Below are 16,185 nucleotides of genomic sequence, written 5' to 3'. Positions count from 1 at the left end.
GAAAAGCTGACGAGTCTGCGTTGTTTCTTCGCTGCCCACTTTACAATTGCTTGTTTTGCCATTGGCATGGCCAGGCATCTAATGAGGTTAATTATATATTTGATCCAGTGGAAAGGGCTGGGTCTGGGGTCTGAGTTCAAAACCTTCAGAGCTGATTGCTTGTTCAGCAGCATTTGGCTATGGTCCTAATGTCATGGGATGGTTGGATGCAGAGGAATGGTGGGAGGAACCAGCTGGAGAACCACCAAGGGAAGAAGGTTCAGAGTCTGGGGATTGGTGGTGGGACAATGATGAGTGGTCAAAGGGAGAAGATGGGGAAGAGGAGGTGTTGGAAACTGAAGAGGGAACAGGGCTTGGTGAGCTGGGAGAGTCTATGGCAGAGAGGAGTCTAGAATCAGAGGCAGAAGCTGAAGGAGGGGAGGTTGGAGACCAAGAAGCAGAGATGAGTCCAGCTGGTGAAGAGGAATGTAACAACAAGCTACAACAAGCTCCCCTCCCTCTGGTTTCCCAGAGCCAGGAGAGGCATGAAGAGATTGGCGGAGTAGTTAGCTTCACTGTGAGAAGTGAAATTACAGGGAACAAGGCCAGGCGGATGACTAGGGAAGCTGAGAAGGACCCTTGCAGAAACGTGTGTGTGCGTGCAACAGTAGAGGGATAGCTGGAAAGCTTAATGTCCACCGCCACTACGTGGGAGATGGATTGAAGAAAAGGAAATAGGAATTGGCCCTGCCCCATAGCTTGACCAATTGCAGCTAGGCATGGCTAGGAGCTAGGTAGAGTCATAGATCTTTAAAAAGGGTATAGACTTGCACATACTGACCAGCTTCCATTTTAACTTGAAATGTTCCTTTTGGGTTTCTCAGAAGTACTAAAAGGCAAGATGCAGGTCGGGGGCACACTTACTGAAAAAAAGCACTGCCTATTGCACACCTCAGATACTGACATATGCTTCAGCTATTACAATGAGTATTCTACAACTTTCCAGTGCTACCAAAATGAAAGTTAGTTGCTATTCTTTTTTCTCTCAAGGCCCCTCCCTTCAAAACTATTATTTCAAACTATTAACTAATATGTTCAATTACAGAATATGTTTTCTTGGGAATTTCAGAGGAGTAAAATCCCCAGGCTGCTACCAATGCAAATTCTTCCTCCTTTCAATAAATGGTGTATTAAAAATTTTGATGCCACTAATGTACTCCAATAAATAACTTAAATGTGGCCTTTAAATCCTGGATGCTTAACAAACCCTGAATTAGTCTGCCCCTGAAGTACATTCATTTCACAATAAGGAGATTAAGGCAGCAATCCTATGTACACTTAGTTGGAGTAAGTGCCACTGAACACATTGGGGCTTACTTCTGAGTAAAAACACACAGGACTGCACTGCACATTTGAATCTTCAAACTATTTCTTCTAGAAGAAGGAAAACAAGCCTCCCCCCCCACTCCTTAATTGAGCAGATACAAGAATTTGTGTCCCTGAGTAAGTATCAAACCACGAGAAATGTCATTTTTAATGTCACTTTTAACCTGTCCTGTCCTATTACCTTTCTGAAGAAAGCAAGAGGAATGCAAGTAATTATCAGTATAATTCATTAATTTTCACTCCAAGTGATATTCTGAACAGCTCCTGGGTCCATTTACATTACTTTATTTATAATAAATCCTCCCTCCTAGCCCAGTCTTTGATAACTCCAGGGTCGGCAGAACACATCTGCGCAAAAGTTGACAGGCCCAGTTTATTATTTCTCCCCACACTCCTCACAGACCACATATACATGGCAATTAAAGATAATTCAGCACTCAGATATGAACAAAGGAAATGCTAATACGTCTGTCGGAAATGGCAGCTTAAAGAAATAAAAGAGGGAAAACATCAAACAATGGATTCATTGTCCCAGCTGTGTTGTGTGTGTGCTTTTTTTCCCAGAATTTGTGAGAAAAGAATTAGCCATTGCCTGTCTAGGTCCCCCACCTCTTTTTGTGTTTCTTCATTTTCAAAAATTCTTTTTTTAAAAAAATAAATAAATAAAAATTGGTTGTCTAAATTCCACTCTCATTTGACATTACTCAGAAAGGATTTCACATTCCTTTGGTGGCTGAAAAGTTGAAAATTGAACACAGATCTTCCAAGAGTCCCTATTTTCCAGGGACAGTCCAGGGACTCAGCTACATTGATCAAAAAACAACATTTTGAATGGGTTATAAACATTCAACGTCAGATGATGCTGGAGAGTAAAAAATAAATTTAAAAAATTCTATGTGATTTTCCATAGCATTTCCCCCCCTTTTGTTATAACAATTTCAATTCTGACTTATTTATAGCGTGCCCCCCCCCTGTGTGTAGATCCAACCCAGAATTTAAAGAAGCTGTCCCAGTTTCTAATTTGATCCCAGAATGACCCGCTTTTCCTTAGGAGGTCCTTATTTTCATCGGAGAAATGCTGGAGGGCATGTGAACATTTTCACTATTATTTTTGGAAGCCTGAGACAGGGGACAGAAGGCTGGAAAATGTTCTAATGGAATGGAGTCTGGTGGGAAGGGTTTCATAATCAGCAAAATTCTGTTGTTGAAAAAACCCCTCTGTGTACCCACTGGGTTTATCTGATACTACAGGCAAACTGATTCAATACTCATTCCCTCTTTCCCTTCAGTAAGTGTTGAGAATTGTAGCTGCCTGGGAGGTGTCTAAGGCTCTCTTGCAGAAAATCTGGCCACTCAAATAAATAATATTCGTCACTGCATGTTTCTTTCTTTTTTAAAAATTGCTTTATTAATTTAACCAATAAAATACTATCAACTTCAACTTTTTCAAAACAAAAGAAAAAGGAGGGGGGAAACAAAAAAGAAAAGAAAAAGACAGATCACAAAAAACAGATATTTTCCTTTTACACAAATTCTTTCAGGGGTACAAACCAAGTTCTTTGATAATCTATACATGTAATGCCTAGAAAGAATTAACTTTAATATTTATACTTTTCTACTTTACACTTTCTTTCCATTCCTCTATACTGGTTTGTGTCCCTTCTTTGTATTTTTTGACTTCTATCTAACTCTTTGCGGTTTCTATGCTTCTCTCACTTTAAAATAATCTGTATTCAATTGCTGAGATGAATGATCTTTCCCTTAAATCTGTGAACTATTCAAGGCACACCCAGGTATTATTGTTGGAACCATGCTTAATCAGGTAATTTTTATAGCAATCCCATTCTTTTTTAACCTTTTCTCCAGAGTGATGGTTTCTTTTAGGGTTTTGTTTGTGCCACAAAAGGACTCTTCACATTGGGTTTCCCTTTGCTTTGGTGGTAAGTGAAAGTACCTATCACATGGATAACCTTGGATCATCTGGGTATTTCCATCACTACCACCACACCTGCATCAAGACAATTGACACTGGTTGGGGAAGTACCCGTGTGATTCGGTTGACCCATACGATTGCTGTTTTTATACCTTAGCAATAAAATGTGGAATAGTGAGCCATGAAGATGTAGGCTGTGAGCTGCAGAAGTTGTCGCAAACTGGGTCAAGCAGCAGCTAATGTAAACTGGGTCGATGTCACAGCATTCAAGACTTCCAGAAATGGCACAGCATTTGGTGCTGGCTGGCAGGACAGTTGAGGGGTATGCATTCTGTTCTCTTCTTGCATGGCTTTCTGTATGGCTTCGTTCCTTGGCAGGCCATCTTTTATGTTCTCTAATTTTTTATTTTTTTGTTACAAAGCATCACTGCTAGCATATTTATTGTGGACAAGGGCATGGTTTAGGGCAGGGACGTCCAACTCTCAAGAGAATGTGATCTACTCCTGGGGGTGGAATGGCAGTGATCTACCCATTTTTTTTGGGGGGGGGAGTTCATGTTTTTAGGGGAGGGGAGCTTAGAGTTGTTGACTTTTCGTAGGGTGGGGGCTTCCCAAGTTGTTGACCTTTTTTTAAACGGTAACTGTGCAGAATTAAGATAATTCGCTTACCAACAACACAGTTGCAAGCAGACAACAAAGGAACACACACTGAACACAACACAGGGAAAGACCAAGGGGGGCAGAGACATGATTCTAAACAACACGAGCGATAAGGATCCCACAATCGACCACGATCGACCATGGTCATCCAGGCACCAACTTATTGATTTAGGGGTTTAGGGGATTACAAAGTACTGCATATTAAGCAAAAGTTGGGCATATTGCTTCAGCATAGGTTCTCCGTCAGTCTTGTTAGCATGATATTTATTCAGAGACATATCAGGATGCTTGGGGAATCTGGATATATACGAATTCCAATGTGAACTGACCTGACCAGTCCCAAGACTGCTATGCAGATTGGAACATAGTTATCCACCAACTTTTGCACTTCCTGAGTGCTCTGATGCAGTTCTTGACAGTTCTATTTTTCTTGAAAAAGAGGTGCCAGAACTCACCATGAACGCCTCCCTTGATTTCTTATAATGGCAATGGCACCCACACTGAGTTCTGGCTGGGAAAAAAGTCCTGGTTCTTGGCTACACACACACACACACACACACACACACACACACACGAGAAACAAAATAATTTTTAAATGAATATTTTGAGAGACAATGCATTGTAAAATATGCATTTAAATTCAAATTTGCATGTGCGTCTTTGTTGCCATTGTTGCTGTTTTGTTTTCCATCTTTTTAATGACAGATTAATGTGGAAACAACAGCACAGAAAGCATTTCTGGGCAAACACGTATGAAAGTGACACAGAACCAAAATGGATTAGTTGGCCCACTCCTATAGAAATAGTCAAAACTTGTTGATTGGCATTAGAAAGTAGCACGGTTCTACCATTAGGAGATAAACCGAGTGAATAAGCCAAGCCCATTAATGTTAATGACAGCCTAAACCACTGATAAGCACACTGGGGGTTTGGTCAGCCTGCCTTTCCTAATGCCAGAGATGTTAACTAACCATACTATTGCACATGAAGCCTCTAACAGATTCCCCTGGCTTGATACGCATTTCAGCGATTGGCTTGAATCATGTAACCGTTGCAGTTTCATCCTCCTCATTAATATAGCTTAGTGAGTTTTGAAGTTTGCTGGATAGGCAGGCAGGCAAGCAAGCAAGCAGTATCAGTACTGAAAATGTTTAATGCACCCAGATGAGCTTTGAAAAGTGCTTGCTCATTAAACTGCAGATTTTTCCATAGGGCTGAAAGGAGACTGGGAGCCTTCTTGTGCATTAGATGTGTGGTAGCATTAATAGGGTGAAGCTGCTGCTATGGAAACTGCCTTTGGACCATGTATTAAAGAAAGAGTGCAGTAGGCTTGCCTAACTTGGGAATGTCAGGTGTAGATTCTAAGATGTATTTTGGGTCGAGAGAACCGCCATGGCTTATTTCTCAGAAACCCTCATTAATTCATGTAGCAAAATTTCACAGTGGAGTAAAACACTGGGAGCCAATGTGGTGTAGTGGTTAAGAGCGGTGGATTTGTAATCTGGTGAACCAGGTTCGCATCCCCACTCCTCCACATGCAGCTGCTAGGTGACCTTGGGTTAATCACACTTCTCTGAAGTCTCTCAGCCCCACTCACCTCACAGAGTGTTTGTTGTGGGGGAGGAAGGGAAAAGGAGATTGTTAGCCGCTTTGAGACTCCTTAGGGTAGTGATAAAGTGGGATAGCAAATCCAAACTCTTCTTCTTCTTCTTCTCCATTACGGCTTCAGAAACAAGATGTGGAAAAATGTTTATTGAAAAAGTAGTGCCTTTGATCCACACAAGGCCAGTCAGACGGTTTCTTAGTGGGAACCTAAACCACAATTCATCTGCATTCTCCTCTGTTAGACAGGCACCTGCAAGCTTCAGCTGACTCAAAAGGAGCCTAGCACATCAAAGTAAATGTTGGGGTAGCTGCCAAAACCACCTTCTTGGCAGAGACACAGTTTTGAGGCCCAAATTTGTGAATCCAGGCAGTCTCTCTGCTTTCCACACTCCTGTACTCTCAGATATCAGATTTCCCTGTCTCCCTCCTACAATATTGCTTTTTTAACCAAAACTACACATGTGTACTCACCTGGATGTAAACCCTGCTGAACATCAAGAACAGACATAGGCAAACTCCGGCCCTCCAGTTGTTTGGGACTACAATTCCCATCATCTCTGACCACTGGTCCTGTTAGCTAGGGATGATGGGAGTTCTAGTCCCAAACATCTGAGGGGCCAGAGTTTGCCTATGCCTGATCATGAATGACACCATCCCCCAAAGGATGAACAGGTTAAATCGGTTATGATAAACTGGGGAAAGGAATTAGGACATAACATACAAAGGGCAGATTGGGAGGGGCTATGGAGACAGATTTGAAATTCACAGCATGCTGTACTCTGAAAGAAAATTATATGAAAATGATGTACTTGTGGTTTTTAACTCCTACTAAGTTATTCAAAATGCATAGAACAAGCTTCAATATTTGTTGGAAGTGTAAAGAAAAGGAGGGTACCTTTTATCATATGTGGTGGCCATGCAAGATAACAAAGTCTTTTGGGGAATTGATATACAATGAATTGAAAAAAATGTTTAAAATAACATTTGTTTTTTTAAAAAATTCTATTAGGAATTACAGGTTCCGATATCCCAAAAGACCAGAAAAGACTGTTTATGTATGTGACAACAGCTGCAAGGATGCTACTAGCCCAAAGATGGAAAGAACCAAGAGTTCTGACCAAGGAACAATGGCAAGCCAAACTGCTGAACTATGCCAAAATGGCAAAACTGACTGGGAGAATCAGGAATCAAGAAAATAATGACTTTTTAAAAGAATGGGGAAAATTTATAATTTACTTAGGAGACCATTGTAAACAAATAAAAACATTAGCTGGACTTTAACTTGTAAAGAAACGAAAAATATGGATAATTTAGAGAAATGAAAACTGTGGAGAAAGTAATAATATGTGGTTTTAGAAAAAGTGTTTGAAGGACCCATGCAGGAGATGGGGGTAAGTTGCGAGATTCAGAGAATCTCATGTATGGATATGGTAAAAGCTTTTTCACTTTATTATTTTGATTTCTTTTGGGTTTTTTTTGCAAAAAACAATTTTTTTTTTTAAAGAATGACACCCTCCCCATTTCCATGTTGGGAAATTTTCACATGGAGGAAAGCTTGTTTGCTCCATTTTTTTCATATTGTCCTGTCTGGGCAGTGAAAAGGAGCCTGGGTGTCAGGGATGGGCATGATGCTGGTGACTGTACACTGGGGGAAGGGCGGCTGGAGTTTGGAGAGTGAAATCACCCAACAGCTATGTCATTCCCCCCCCCCCCAGCATTTTAGTGCAAATTTCTTCTGTCAAAACAATTGTTATGCAATTTTTGCAAAGCAATCCCCCCCATATAAATTGCATTTGCGTGTGTTACTTTAGGTGATATCGTTATGCAAGCTTTACTCCTATGGACGACCCCAGTTTTATGACATGATTTTTGTTTCAAAAAACCTCGTCCAATATGGTAATTGTCAGGAAAACCGCATTGCAAAATTCAGAGACGTGTGAATTTTTCAAGGCTGGCTGGGTTTTGGTTTGCAGATTGGTTTAGAAAGTGCTGCTTTGGTAGGTTTGCATTTGAAAGCAAGATGAATGAAATTTCTGCCCCATCCCTATTACTGATGGATCATTTTCTGAGAAATTAGCATCATCTCACCTTCTGTTGCTTTAGCCCACGAGGGTTGGCATGTAAGAGAAGTAATGATATCCACAGAGACAGGGCAAGGGAGGAGTCCTTCAGAGATGGATGCAATGCAATCTATTGTTAATATTGCAAGTTAGAGGTGTGGCTGGTTTGGATTGCTAGACACACACACAGTGCTTCACATTAAACACCCCTAAGATCACATCAAGGGTCAATCTTGTTCTTCTGCCCTCTGATCCTCTCCTAGCCGCAGATCCAGCAGTTGTGCTCCACTGATCTGCAAACAGTTGTGTTGTACTTTAAAGGTTTTAAGACTCCAAAAAGGCACTGACATCCAAATCGAGTGTAAAATTTGCATATTTAGAAACAATTTCTATAGCATGCAAATTAAGCTGTTCAGATATAGGGAAATGGAGAAGGTTAGAGGGAGCAAAAAAACACCCTTTCAAGAATCTGCTACATGAAATGATTTCTTAATCTTTCTTCATAGTAATGCCAGCCCTGGGATTAAATCTACCAAATGTTTAAATGTTGAAAGATATTGAAAAGAAAACCCTTTGACTGTTATCTCTTTTTCCCCCCATGAGGAAATATGGTCAGTAGGAAACGAAACACCTCATTAAAATTCTACTAGCTAATTCACCGAATGTCATTAAAAATTTAACAACTATCCTTTTGTGTGTGTGAAGTACTTTCCCGTATATTAATTATCTAATCACAACAGATTCAAATTGATTAATAAGCCATGGGACCTGTGGTTTCAGTCTATAGAAAAAAAGCCCATCTGGTTTCAAAGTGTGTCCTTATTTCAGGAACTGCATGCTGTCATAGGGTCTGGTATTATTGAGAAAAGTGCAGGGCAATTACATAGCAGGTTAAAAACTGACTATTCGTTGTAAAAAAATAAAATTGCAGAAAAAGAATGAAATTGGAAATAATGTTCAAGGTCCATCTCCGAACCCCATTTCCCCACTTTCTTTCACCTCCCCTTTTTCATTCGAGTTTTCCTGTTTATACTGGCTAAATGTGTAAGCATCCTAAAATATATCTGTTTTTGTTGAGGGGTTGCTTTTACAGAGGGTTTCAAGTTCTGTGTAGAAAGAAATTGGGAGGCGGGGAGGTTGGAGAAATGAAATGAGAATGGCGAAACATACATACCTGCGACAAGTAGTTTCATTTTATTGGTTAACAAGAATATATTAAAATTAATAAAAGGAAAATTTTTTAAAGGCAGAAAAGCAAAAATGAAGGAAAGAGAGACGGTAGGATTAAATGGTTGTAAGATAAGACTTTAACATTGATTGCTCTGATTGTACCGAATGGTGTTTTCTCCCAGATAAAGTAGGGTTAGGTTTGCAGCCTAAGGTTCCCAGAGTAGGGATACCTGGGCAAAATGCACAGAATTCAGGTTTGGCCTGCTCTAGTAACCTCCCAGAGTTGCCAGTTCACAGAACGTGGCAGCCACAGATGTGCATTGCTATGCTGTTCATTGGTGATGCCAATGGGAATGAGAGAAGCAAGCATTCCCTCATATCCCATTGCTGGACCCCTCTAGATACAGTGGTACCTTGGTTCTCAAATGGCAAAACCCCAGAAGTTGTAGCTGTCAGCTATTGTTTCCAGGGCGCCTGCACTAATCAGAAACTGCTCCTTGGTTTTTGAACATTTTGTAAGTCAAACGGATTCAGTTCGGCGATTTTGTTTTATCTATTTATTTTGTGTTTTTGTTTTTGAGGCTTTTCCAGTTAATTTGTTTTTGTGACTGTGTGGAACCCAGTTCAGCTACTGATTGATTGATTGTGTGACTGTGGAAATGGATAAAAGCCCCTCATCCAAACAATGACTATCATCAGTGCAGGTATCATCTACAATACTGTCTTATTTATTTTATAGTACAGTACATTTATTATTGCTTTCATTTTATGGATCAATGGTCTCATTAGATAGTAAAATGGGAAAGCACACCTTGGTTTTGGAACACTTTGGTTTTGGAACAGACCTCCGGAACAGATAAGGTTTGAGAACTAAGGGTACCACTGTACTGAAAACTACCGTAATCGTCTCTTTCCCATTCCTTAGCTATTATATTCTGATTCTTCCCAGATGGGACCAGCATAAAACAACAGGATGAAGCTAGCTGTCCCTTACATTAATAAAGATAAAACGACAATAAATGGAATACTAACATAAGCCTGCTATTCTAGGCTGTTCCTGCCACCAAAATTAATAGGATTTACCTCAGAGACATCTGGAAGGATGGAATAATTTGATGTAGCATATACAATTATTCCTCTTTCAGAAATTTAACAAGCATCAAGAGAATTCAGTCAGAAATGGGAGCAGAAATGGCCTCAATTCATCTGTCCATCAGGAGCGGGAACTTGTACCATTTGAGCAAATGCAGGTGGTCTTCATTACCATTTTCATAAGTCTGCAAACATTACCGAAATGATTGCATTGTTTTCTAAATTGTTGTTGATGTATCCCTTCCACTGAGATGTGTTGACATCAACTACATAAAGCTTTGGCCGTCATGTATAGCAAAATGAGTAACACAGATTGTAAAGGTAAAGGGACCCCTGACCGTTAGGTCCAGTCACAGACAACTCTGGGGTTGCAGTGCTCGCTTTACTGGCCAAGGGAGCCGGCATACAGCTTCTGGATCATGTAGCCAGCATGACTAAGCCACTTCTGGTGAACCAGAGCAGCGCAAGGAACCACCGTTTACCTTCCCGCCGGAGCGGTACCTATTTATCTACTTGCACTTTGATGTGCTTTTGAACTGCTAGGTGGGCAGTAGCAGGGACCAAGCAATGGGAGCTCACCATGTCACGGGAATCCAAACCACCGACCTTCTGATTGGCAAGCCCTAGGCTCTGTGGCTTAACCCACAGCACTGCCTATGTCCCATAACACACATTGTAGCAGGGGCCAAACTGTAGTGGAAAGGAAACAGCACTGTTTATGATGAACACAGGATGGACTGAAAATTGCTGCTTCACTGCCCGGTGCAGTCCGCCCCGCCCTTCCGATACCACCACTAACACCAAAGGAAAGTGAATTGGCATTTGTCCACATCCCAACCCATATTCGCCGAAGAAATGAAGAGGGAAGGAGCTTGTGCTTTCTCCCATGACAACAGTCTGTACCTGGTGAACAAGGTTTATCTCAGAGTTTCAAAATGGTGACTCTCAAAAATCTAGCCTGCTTTTCTTGCCTCAGTTGCTACAATTTGGATGCTCCCCCAACCTCTCACTCCATTAAGCATTCTCAGAAGGCCATGGGTGCTTTTGAACGATTCAGCAATTTCAGCAATCAATCAGTAAGTAAAATCAGAGGCAGTGGGGAATCTCTGCAGTGAAGTTATATAAGAAGCTAAGAAACGAAACCTTTGGCATTGTGGAACAAATGCGTTTTTATTGGTTTTGTAAAGCTAGCTGTGTTTATTTCCATGAACTACTTTCCCCCCTGTTACAATGAACACACACACACACACACACACAGAGAGAGAGAGAGAGAGAGAGAGAAATTGTTTCCCAAGTGGCCTGCATAGGTCTCTGTACCTGCTCTCAGCTGTTCTCCAGACCTATAAACCTGTGGTCCACAAGCGAATAGCTTCATATTCTAATCCAGTCAGCATTTCCAAAGCCTCCTTTTGATGCGGCAATAAATACATGCACAGCTTCTAGCAGAAATTTCATCTCATTTAAAACACACACACACATTCAAAACCCAAACACCTTATGGTGTTTCTTTATGTGTGAGCACTCCCCCCCCCCAATTAAAAGTGTGGGGGGGAAGCTTGGCGAAATGTGTAGGCGCTAACAAAACAGTAGTGATGAAAAACACACAGTAATGCAGAGGGGGGGAGAGAGAGCAGAACTTGATATGCACATGTCTTATCAGGGAAACAGATGGACGTACATATGGGTACTGCCATATTTTATCCAAAGCAGGGTTCATAAAACTCATAAAACAAATCTTAGTGCAGTTGCTTCCAGAAGGAAAAGAAAACGCCTGCTTGCTGTTTTCCCAAAGAACACACCTATGACTCTTGGGATGTTGCTGAAATACAGCTCCCATCAGCCCCAGCTAGCATAGCCATCAACCCAAGGAATTCTGGGAGTTGTGGTTCAAATTAATGGTGGTGAGTGTTGTTAGGAAGCCCCTGTTCCCTTCAAAGTCCTCAGAGTGAGTTAACAGACAACCCATCTTCCCAGGGAACTGTGGGAATTGCAACTCTGGGAGGGGAACTATCATCACAATAATACACACACATTGATTTGGGCAAGAGAGTATAAATTACATTATAAGCTGCATATTCAAAACAGTTCTCCCACCTTCCCTGCTAATCATAAGGATCTCCAAATCAAGAAAGTAGCTAATTTTATGACAGAGCTGGGGGAGAGTGGCTGGCTCACATTTTGAAGCATTGAGAAGGAAGGCGAACGATACATGAATCAGCTCTGCCATACTCATGTTTCCCTTTCTGTCTCTGGGTGCGGGCTTTCTGGAGGCAGTCCTACTTCCCGTTCATAAGCCCAGAATCCTCACAACTCCCATTCACATTCAGTACACTGCAAGGTCAAAATCCCCGGCTCGAGCCTGACTGCTGAGTTAACAAGAATTGCCTTTGAGACGTGGGTACGTGACTGCTAGTAGCTAGATCCGAACACAAGCTGATTTCCCAGAGGCCACAAAACATCTGCTAGATGAGAAAAGCTTTTAGGTCACTACCAAACCAGAAGAAAAGATTTCAACTAGTACTTAGGGTAAAAAAAAAAAAAGAGTAACAAATGTAATAATAATAATAATAATAATAATAATAATAATAATAATAATAGTGGTGGTGATGATGATGATGATGATGATGATGCCGTGCTAAGGTGAACATTCCATCAGGACAATAACTTCTGCCTGCACAACAGAATTTCCTCCTCCTCTCCTTCCCCTGTGTCTGTTCTGGGGGTTTGCGTGGCAAGACCCCCAAGCCGATCCACCATTAGAATAAAGAAATTCATACAGATACAGATATTTTGTTTAAGGTTTTTGGGCAAAATTTTGGCCACAACTTTATTGATTACAGGAATGAGAGCGGTATTGGCTTAGGCATTGGCAAGACTATATCTGACTCCTGCTTTGCAGGAAGTCTGTAAGGGTAAACCACCCAAAGGGAAATTGCTTCGGGGGAACCCGCCTGCATCTCCCCTGGTGTTCCCAGAGGCCTGGCCTGGCCCTCACCCTTCAAGCGGACTTCAGACAGGATCCAGGCCCCGGATTCCTTTAACAGAATACCCATGAAATGGAGGGGCAGGCGATGGCCGACCTCCCCTCCCCCATTCAACAATAAGCCAATGCCCAACCGCCAAACCTTACAAAGTTGTGACGATTGCTAAATAGTAGTTAAAAACCAAGTGGCCCGTGCCAATTTGCCAAATGGAAAAAAATCCTACCCGGTCCCCAACTCAAGATGGGCAACCAACCAAAGTTCAAAGCAAGGCCAAAGGACACTTAAATTAAAGGGAGGGTGGGCAGGTGTTTGGCAGTGTCAAGCACACATCACGCTGCCGCTTTTATACTTTCCCCCACAATCACTCTTCAAAATGTTTGGGCAATAGCCCTGGTTGATTGTGGTGCCACCCCGGCATAAGGGTGATAGCTCCATCCATGCCAGAATGGGGGGGGGGGGACCAGTCTGAAGGCCTGCCTGCAACTAGGACCATCTATTAAGATGATCCCATTTCCTGGAGCAGATTTGGGGAGGGTGACAGGGGGAGGAGAGGAAAGGCAGGGAAAGTCCTATGGTGTAAGCATAAATCATTGTGGTGATCAGTGTTAGAAACTGAGATATGAACCCTAGGTGCTAAATGGCACCTTAAACCTAGGTTATAGACGCAGCAACGGAATGTCTAGGCACACTTTTTTATAACAAGAATACAAAGCTGAAAAACATAAAATATTATGTTCATTTTTTACATCGCCTAGTCTTTCTTCTGCCCAGCTCCCTAATATTCTCAAGGAGGTTTCCTCTCCAGTCTTCAGAGAGTAGCTGGAAATGGGGGAGGTGGAAAAAGGTCCTCCTTTCCTTCCACTCTGCAGTTTTAATCTGAAATTTCAGGTGCAGTACTGTCGAGAGCTCAGAAACAGCTCACACTAATGAAATTTCCTGTCGCAAAATGCGCTTAGATCAATGGTAGTTTCAAACACTGGTGGTGATGGGATTATTTAACAGAATACTGCCTGCCCAATAAAAATAATAACTGTGATTATGTTCTGATCTGTGAATTAGTCTGCCTGATATGCCAATTTGCTTAAAAAAATGAGGACCAAACACAATTCTCTATTCCTACTTGTGGTGGAAACTATTTCAATGATCTCCTTTCTCAACAAGCAATTGAACAAGGGATCAAGTACTACAATCTAAGATGGGCAAACCTCAGAAGTCCTTTCTGACATGCAAGCGTTTAATTAACTTTCATTGTCAATTTAAAGTCTCCTTGTGGAGAGAGAGAGAGAGTTAGAGAGAGCTGGGCAAACTTTTTATGCTCCCCACTGTCCAAACCAGTGAGTAATTGTGCTTCCGCCTTCTGAGCACAGGACAAAAAAAAAACCTCTACAGAAAACCTTTTTTGAGAGCAAACAGCAAGAGCCAAGCCTCATGGTCAGGTGGGGATATGTTATAGTTGCAAGGTCACTACTTGGAAAGTAAGGTCAAGTTTCATTGCTGCTGAAACACCTTGGTACTACACATGATACATGTGGAATCAATACCTCTGGTCACAACACAAGGGCTGTATTCACATTGCACAGTCTTCTGCACACCAAATAGTTTTATTTTTCTATGGAAGGAGGGCAGAGGAGATTTGTTTCTGCAAGAAAATCTCAGACTAGTATTTATCAGGCAATGCAACTGTACTGCAGTGTGTATAGGAAAAGCTCACATTCCCCCTTTTTCACATTTCCCCCCACCTCCCAACAACTACAACATCCTATTGATACCTGACCCCACCGCACTCACCATTCCCCCTCACCCTCTTCCCCCTTTTCTTTCTTCTTCTTCTTCCTAATTGTTTAAACCAATTCATGAACCAATAATTGACCACTAATAATGAAATATATGCTGTGGATATTTTTCAAAAAACAAACAAACCCATCCTAAAGGAACGCTCTGGATTATAATGTTGACACCATTAGGGAAACACAGTTATCTGGATCCCACCCTTACTTTGCATTTACACATATTTCTAAAAGCTTCTACACACTATCAAGGAGTGGATTTTTCACCCAGCCAGCTTCAAAATATCAACAGAGAAGCTGTTTTGTGCAGCACTTAAGACTAAATGAGTCTTTAGTCCTTCTGGCATCTCCCTCTAGTTTTCTGATCCTTAGAAGTCTGTTTCCTTGCTTTTGGTTACATTTGCCATTTTCCTTTTCCACTCCTTCCTCATAACAATTAGTATATATATTTGAACCCTTTCTCCTTAATGATCTCTAGTGCCGCTGATAAACCTGCAGTGCTTAAGCATGCTGAAAGCGCATCTGGTTTATTAATGCTTTTCAAGTTAGATAATCCCCACGCTGCTCTGAAACAGCTACCTGATGAATTCCAAGCGACAAAGAGATCAGCACCTCAGCTAAGCGCCTGATCGATCCACTGCTTAATATGCATGAATTTGCATCGCATGTTGACCAATCTTCTGATTTAAGGGAAGGAAACCCAAATTGCAAGCCAGAGAGAAAGCTCAGTGCGCACGTGGTATAAAATTCCAAAACACAAAATAGGACTGTTTGTTTGCAACCTCTCTGATTTTCTGTAGACCTATTATGTGAACTCTGGAAAAATAAAAGAAACATTAATGTTTGCTATCTGTTCCAGTAAGAAACTAGGGCTGGATCTAGACACATTAAACAAAAAAAAGTTTCAGGAAAATGCGTTGTAAACCTCATAATGGGAAATCACATTGGCCAAAGACGGAACTCTACAGCACCATCTGGTGTCACAGTGTTATAATGCATTTAAAACGTTTTTTCTTTACTAATGTAGTTGAGTCCTGGGTGATATTTTTTGGGGAGGGGAGTCTAACATAACCTCCCTAATTCACACACACCAATGCAAAAGCCGACTATTACCTTTGGAAGTCATATTTTTTCCCCTGAAGTTTGCTTTGCCGTTTTCCAACCACCCAAAAGTGTACAAAAAATGTGTGTGTTAGGGAAAATACATACACAAACACATATCTGTGTTAGGGACTATTAGGGGAAATTGCTTGCAAGAATGTGTCTGATGGGCAAAATCGCATGCAATAGGATAAATATACACTTTATTTTATTTTATTTTTTTGGTGCCAACTTAAATAAATTGCAAACTGTTGTGGAACAGGACAAACTGAGCTCAGGATGGGGGCGGGGTGGGAGAGAGACCAAAACTGACAGATCAATCTTTTCTAAGCTGCTTGCCACATTCAGAAGATTTTGTTTTTGGGCTTCATCTATGTGTATTTATGAAAATATGGTATTTAAGGGTATTAGCTGTTTATTTTGCCTTT

The 16,185-nt window shown here is 41.3% G+C and overlaps 1 long non-coding RNA gene across 1 annotated transcript in view; it reads left to right on the top strand.

Moving 5' to 3' along the window:
* Positions 1-4,019: 4,019 nt before the first annotated feature.
* The window catches only part of LOC309339484, a 612,964-nt gene continuing 600,798 nt past the window's right edge, over positions 4,020-16,185 (top strand). The window contains exon 1 of the long non-coding RNA XR_014155401.1: positions 4,020-4,376. This is a non-coding gene — a long non-coding RNA (uncharacterized lncRNA). The remainder of the gene's footprint in view (positions 4,377-16,185) is intronic.

This window comes from Podarcis erhardii (genome assembly GCF_964252035.2).
Source record: "Podarcis erhardii genome assembly, chromosome: 3".
NCBI lineage: Eukaryota > Metazoa > Chordata > Lepidosauria > Squamata > Lacertidae > Podarcis > Podarcis erhardii.
The sequence above is the reverse complement of the archived record's forward strand: the minus strand, read 5'-3'. Positions and strand labels throughout refer to the sequence as shown.